We start from the raw sequence: 7,371 nt of genomic DNA, 5'->3' as shown, positions 1-7,371 counted from the left end.
TTACGTATTAGAGGAGCCCTATTCTAACCAAATAACGCACTACCAGGGTTATTTTAGATTAACCCGCGTATCCCCCTGACACGAATCTAATCGTGCCAGTTGTCACTATTTCAGGACAATTAAATAATTACGGATTTAATGCCCCAATTGACTATAGGTTACCAAATTAATTAATTATCCGGATCCAAAACAATCAATTAATTAAATAATCATAAGCACTGCAACCAAGGAATATGCGAATACCAATAAATAGAGAAAAAGATAAAATAAAATCGATCTCACAATTTTTAGGTGACCCAAAGTATCCGTTGCTCCTTGACTAGAAAAAAGGGTTTAGCTCATTATTGATGAGAAAAACCCATGCAAAATAGGAGCATCAGTCGCGGCTATCATGCAGCAAGAGGAATCCACCACAGACCACAAGGAAAAGTCAAAAGAAAAAACTACAAGGAATCTTTCAATTGCTCTCATTTGCCTCTCACATACGTGAGCTAAGCTACTAAGAACCAAAAGAGAAGTCAAAGCTATAGACTAAAGGTCCTAATTATGAAGAAGGAAAAACTACTCCAGAACCAAAAGAAAAGTCAAAGCTAAAGAAACAATCCAGTCGTCCGTCCTCTCTATTGCTTTTGCCTTGTGCGGCGGCCTTCTTCCGGAGAGGAAGAAGAAGACCCCTTTTTTCCTGCGCAATTTTCCTATATAAAGTAGTGCTCCTTGCGGCGGTTCCTGTGCGGAAAAATGAAGACTTCGGCCCAATTTGCCCAACAAGAGCTCACGTTTTGTTGTTCCAAAAATGCCCCTAGGACAAACTCTATCATCTGAACTCTTTTCTTGCCAAATTAGCACATGTTATTATATTTTCGTTTTACTCCCTGAAATAAATGCAAAATATCAAAAGTGAGTAGAATCTAGCAATTAATCCACATCAGGTCAGGTAATAGGGGAAATTAATTATAAAATAAATGATAAAATTGCAACCTATCGATTCCCCCCACACCTAAATCATGCTTGTCCTCAAGCATGAGAACAGTAAACAAGCATCAATATTTGATAGTGGCTATTGCTCTATCCAACAAATTGCCAAGATACCAAGAAAAATAATAATCAAGCATCAATGGTCAAGTCCAAGAAGCATCACTCCGGTTAGGTTCTAAACCACAAGATCCTTTAATTTCATGTTAACTAATCTAAGAAGAAGGAATGACGCATAACATTTATCAGCAAATGGTCCAACTATTAACCAAAATCTCAACATTAAATCCATAATTCGGCGAGCTGACTTTTATTACACACTAACACAACCTTCACTTTTTTTTCCACAATTTTTTCTACATTTCTCTCTTTTTTTTTTGATTCTTTTTTTTTTCAATAGTAACAAAAGACTTAGTCGCTAGCCATTTGAGCCTTTTGACGCGAACTCCAACATTGGCCAGATGAAGGAGCCCGGTTACTCAGCTTCTATCGCCACGTGACCACGTACTCATAACAACAACTACTTTTTGACTCGAGAATCGACACTTTCGGTGAAGATCCCCGGTTACTCGGTAGTAAATACTAGCGGAGTACAGTCAACTCTTATTCACAGCCAAATAAAATCAAAAATTCAAAATAACACAAAAATCAAAAGGAACTTTACAGCTGCTAGCCTCATTTTTAGATATGGAGAACTAAGGTTAATAACCGGACCAATTCACATGAAAATGCCAACAGTCATTTCCTATGCCTAGGAGAGTTAACCAAAAAATTATAAGAGTAAAACAATCATCGATATTCACCAAAGAGATATTTTTTGGATTCAACCACATTAACTCGACACCCTTTTATTATTAAAACTTGGCAAAAGTAAAAATAGAGGCAATAATCCAGCATCAAACCTTGGCATGCACTTACGAGCCAATCACTAAAAAGAAGAAAAAGAAAAAGAACGAAAGATACTAGCACCATAACTGCTCCCCCCACACCTAAATCCTACATTGTCCTCAATGGAGGAATTAAAGCAATTAAAGTGAAGAGGACAACGAAACTTCCCTCTTTGAGTGGCCAAGAGGTAGGCGGGGACGGTGGAGGAAACCAATGTGGTGGAAGTACGCGCCCAAGTTCTGAGACATCGTACTCAATTCAACCAGCAAATGCAAAACTCTGTCCACCCAAAATCTCAACAAATATCTCCAGTTGGCCAGTTAATGCCTTAACTCAGAATCAGAAATTTCAACATTGAGAGTTTAGGTATTTGACAATAACAATTCAGTCACAAGTTCTTGGCTGTCAATTAGACAGCCAATCAGATGGAATTACCAAATCTAGTCAAAATACCCCAACCAGTACCATTGGTGCACCCCACAGATAATGAAGCAACTTAAATGGTAAACCCAATCAACAAAATGTACATGTGAGGCACCCAAGGTCTATACAAATGTCCCAACAAAGCAGCGATTGCAATCAATAATCAGTAGTGGTCCTAATTTACTCAAATGCAGAATTAATGCAGCCCAACAATTCAACTGGATGTACCCACCTTGACAAGCAAAGCAAGTGGCACAGGTTTCCCAAGTCAACAGGCAATTCAGAGATAACTCAACCGAAATCACAGTAGAAACTTCAATTAAATACACTCAACATGAATAAGACAAGCAAGTGTCATAGAAACTCCCCAATTCAACAAGCAATCACAGTATTTCAGCTCACCCAAAAACTCAACAATTCCACCCAAAAGTTGAACAAATGCCCCCAGTAATGGGCTAAATCCAGCAATGTCAGTTCAAAGATCTAGTAATAGCAACGCAGTCACAAGCTCTTGCAGTCAATCAGATGTCCAACCAAATGGCGTTAGCAAATTCAAGGAAGAATACTCCAAAGCCAGCAAATCAACTGAATACGACCAACAACAACACTGAAACCGAGCAGCATAGGCTTCCCAAGTCGACGATCAGTTTTAGAATTAACTCAACCAAATCGCAATAGAAGTCTCAATGAAATGAGCATTTGAAAACAATGGTCAGAGTATACCCAGGAATTCAATTAGAGTCATCTACTTGAACTAGCCACACCAGCGTCATAGAGACTTTCTAATTAAACAAACGAAAGTAGAAATTACCCCACCAAATTGGCAATAGACCTTCCAAGCATACGATACCGAAATTAATCCCCACAACCAACCTCAAGTTACTCAATAATAAACCAGCAGAGTGGGTCACGTAAAGGTATAACTACACCTGGACGCAGAATCACAACAAAGGGTCAAAGTGAAGGTATGACTACACCTAGATGCCCACAGGGTGCGACGGTATAGCAAAGGAGCGGACGGCGGTGCTCGCAGCCTGGTGGCGGACAGGGACTTGCGGGCGGCAATGATGGTGGTGATGGGCCGCGGCGTGTGGCAGCTGTGTGCGCAGGTGGAAGGTGATGGAAGAAGGTGGCGGCTGCGGAAGGGAGATGAGTACGGAGAGAGAGAAAGCAGTGGCAGAAGCTGCGGCCGTGGCGAGAAAGTGAGCAGCGATGGGCGGAGGTGGCGACGCGCTGGGCTGCCGCGGCTGCGTGAGTAGGCGAGGATGGGCAGGGGCGCGCAGCGACGGCGCGCGCTGCTGGATCACGGCGTGGGGCTGCTGCTCGGAGCTTCGGTGGTGGCTGGGAGTTAAGAGATCGCGCGGCAATAGAGCCGCGCGGTGGTGGCGGATCGAGCTTCAGCGGCGAACAAGCTGGAACGGAGGCGGCGCTGGGTGCTCGGCCGTGGACTGCTGCGAGCTGGGCTGCGGCGAGCCGCGCGCGAGGTGGCGGCGGCACAGAGGACGACGGGCTGAGCAGCGTCCGTGGCAGGCTGGGTACGCGCAGAAGAGAGGAAGGGAGGGCTGTGGCGGCGGTGCTTGCAGCCTCGGGCGACCCAGAGGAAAACAGAGGAGAAGAAAGGAAGAAAAGAGAAAGAAAGAAGAAGAAAGAAAGAAAGAAAAAGAAAGAAGAAAAAAGAAAGAAAGAAAGAAAGAAAAGAAGAAGAAAGAAAACAAAGAAAAACAAAGAAAAGAAAGAAAAGAGAGAAAAAAAATGTTCTTTTTTTTTTTAAATTGAGAAACCTAGCTATGTTGAAAAATTTTTCTTCTTTTTTTTTGTTTAAAATTTTCGTTTAATTTTTGTTTAATTTTTTTTTTTGCAAATGTTATTTTCAAAATTCAAAATTAGAGATTAACCGAAAATCAATAATCGTTCTTGAGTTTTTTTGAATACTTACCTTTCCCGCTAATGTGACGTGGGCACGTCATGAAGGCACGGAATCTGGAGCTCTCCATATGACATGACGCGGGCACGTCATGAGGGCAAGAGAGCTCTCTGACCGTGAGCTTTCTGTTCATCATGGCGCGGGCGCGCCGAATCAGATAGACACCTGCAATTCACCAAAAACGAAAATTTCAAATCCGAAACCAATCAAACTCAAGAAAAACATATTTAAACTATCACACGAAATCAAAACAAACAATCAAAAGAAATAATTGGGTTGCCTCCCAATGAGCGCCTTTCTTTAATGTCTTTGGCTAGACATGTCATATTTGCTCAGGGAGGATAGAATCTTGTGGCTCGTTTCAATGCTTCATCTTCAATGTGATCCTGATAACCCTCATAGATGGAGTAATCTTTGAACACACGAGCTACGGTCTTCCATGGACTAGTTGATGGCACCAAATAATCAAGCAGTAATCTCAATTCTTCATCCACTCCTCCATCAAGAGCACTCAACGGTTCAAGATATTTGACCATAGTTACTCTTAACTTATTTCTGCCATGAGACTCAAAAACTTTCGGTATAACAAAATCAATCTCATTAACAGAAATCATGGAGTAAGAGTTAAGAAAATGCGGGTTAGGGAATGGAGGTGGTGTCACCACATTTGATGATTCTTCACTGGATTCTTTCATTTGAATGGGTTGCGGTTGGGGTTCCATTTCTTCCTTTTCGGCTTCTTTTTCAACTGCATCTGTAGATTTCTCATTTTGACACTCTTGCATCTCCTCATCACTAGTCGAGCAAATTGCACTCTCATTTTCTTCTAGATCAACAATGGTTTTCAAGGGCAATTCTTCCATTTGAGAAGCCAATCGATTTATTCTGGATGTCAATAGACATAGTTGATCTGCCAGATAACTCATTGCATCCTTCATCATCTCATTCCTCATTTGTGTCTCCTGTTGGAATTGGTATGTATTAGCAGCTATTGGTTCAACTATTTATTCAAGAGACATACCTGACATAGATGACGATTCTTGAGACTCATACTGCTGAAAATTCATTGGCCCCGTTGTATAATTATAATCGGAGTTATCCCACCATCCTTGATCATACCCGTTTGGATTAGGGTTATACCACGTTTGAGACCAGGGTGAAAAATCTCCATAACTATTGAGTGGGACACTCAGATTATCTTCATATTCGGGGCACATACCGGTTGAATGATCCCTGGCATAACAAATTTTACAGGTTGCAGCAGCCATTCTTTCTCTAATAGAGTTTAGTGCCTCTGAATATGCAGACTTAGCAAAAAAACTAGTCTCATTGCTTTTCCCGAAAATAAAATCCAGTATATCACCAAAATACGGAGGGTAAGAAGCCATAAACTAAATTAAAAAAAAATGTAAACAAGATGAATTAAAAAAGAAACAAATAACTAGCGCCAGTCCCCGGCAACGGCGCCAAAAATTGACAGGGTGTGGAAGCCTGTGCAATAATAAAAACCTGCTCAAACTAAAATTAATTTCTATAGATAGTGATAAGCAGGGTCGAATCCACAGGGATTGGGAGTAATTGTTCCTTTTCAAATTCACAGTGACAAAGGGGATGTTTTTATCTCAGGGGTAACAATAAAAGAAGTTCAAATAAAATCTAAGAAACTACTAAAAATTAAATAACAAATTACTAAAATCTAATGAGTGATAATTAAGGATCTAGCCAAGGAATAACTTCAGCAATGGTTCACCTAATTGATCATCGATAAGCAAAGGCAATTCCAATTATTTACTAATAAATAGGTTATAACTGCCAAACAAGCGATGACAGTCAACCCCTCCTTACTGTGTCGATGATTAAGGTACGCCCGTTAATCACTGCTCTAATTGAAAAACAATCCTAGGTACGCCCATAAAATTTAATTCCCTAATTGCCTTACATATTAGAGGAACCCTATTCTAACCAAATAACGCACTACCAGGGTTATTTTAGATTAACCCGCGTATCCCCCTGACACGAATCTAATCGTGCCAGTTGTCACTATTTTAGGACAATTAAACAATTACGGATTTAATGCCCCAATTGACTATAGGTTACCAAATTAATTAATTATCCGGATCCAAGACAATCAATTAATTAAACAATCATAAGCACTGCAACCAAGGAATATGCGAATACCAATAAATAGAGAAAAAGATAAAATAAAATCGATCTCACAATTTTTAGGTGACCCAAAGCATCCGTTGCTCCTTGACTAGAAAAAGGGGTTTAACTCATTATTGATGAGAAAAACCCATGGAAAATCGGAGCATCAGTCGCGGCCATCATGCGGCAAGAGGAATCCACCACAGACCACAAGGAAAAGTCAAAAGAAAAAACTACAAGAAATCTTTCAATTGCTCTCATTTGCCTCTCACATACGTGAGCTAAGCTACTAAGAACCAAAAGAGAAGTCAAAGCTATAGACTAAAGGTCCTAATTATGAAGTGTTGACCTTGGTCGATTAATCCTTGGTTTTGATGATTAACAAACCAAAATGTAGATTTGGGATAATGTTTTTATGTGAGCAATTTGTTAGAACAGATTCTTGTGGCACAAAAGAAGAAGCAAAAACAGGGCACTCATGTCGGACGTCTGAAAGGAAGCTATTGGACGTCCGAAAGGATGAAGAACATCAAGAAGGAAACTCTGTCGGACGCTCGTGAGGAAGCATCGAACGTCCGGAAGGATCGGACGCACGCCTCGGACGCACATCGATCGCATCGGACGTCCGAGAAATTTCGTAAAGATTTGATGACTCTCTGACGACGTTCGGACGCAGGGTTCGGACGTCCGACAGGCCAACGGCTAGTTTTGACAGCATTTAATATTTGACCGTTGGAGAGCCTTTTGGAGCCATTTCTCACCTTCTATAAACACCCCAAAGCACAAGAAGACAAGGGACTTTTGCCAACACAATATACAAGCTTACAAGTGAGATTTTTGAGTAGAAAGATTCTTTGTTGGTTGTATAAGGGGTTGGGGAAGTTGGGTTGTGAGGTTGCTCAAGTGAAGGTTACTCTCTAGGAGGAGTAAAACCTTGGTGAAGGTGTACCTATCACTTGAAGTGGTAAAACCTTGGTGAAGGTTGCCTCATTTGTATAAAATAGTTCTTAATTGGGTGA

The sequence above is a fragment of the Coffea arabica genome, chromosome 10c, assembly GCF_036785885.1.
Source record: "Coffea arabica cultivar ET-39 chromosome 10c, Coffea Arabica ET-39 HiFi, whole genome shotgun sequence".
NCBI lineage: Eukaryota > Viridiplantae > Streptophyta > Magnoliopsida > Gentianales > Rubiaceae > Coffea > Coffea arabica.
The sequence above is the reverse complement of the archived record's forward strand: the minus strand, read 5'-3'. Positions refer to the sequence as shown.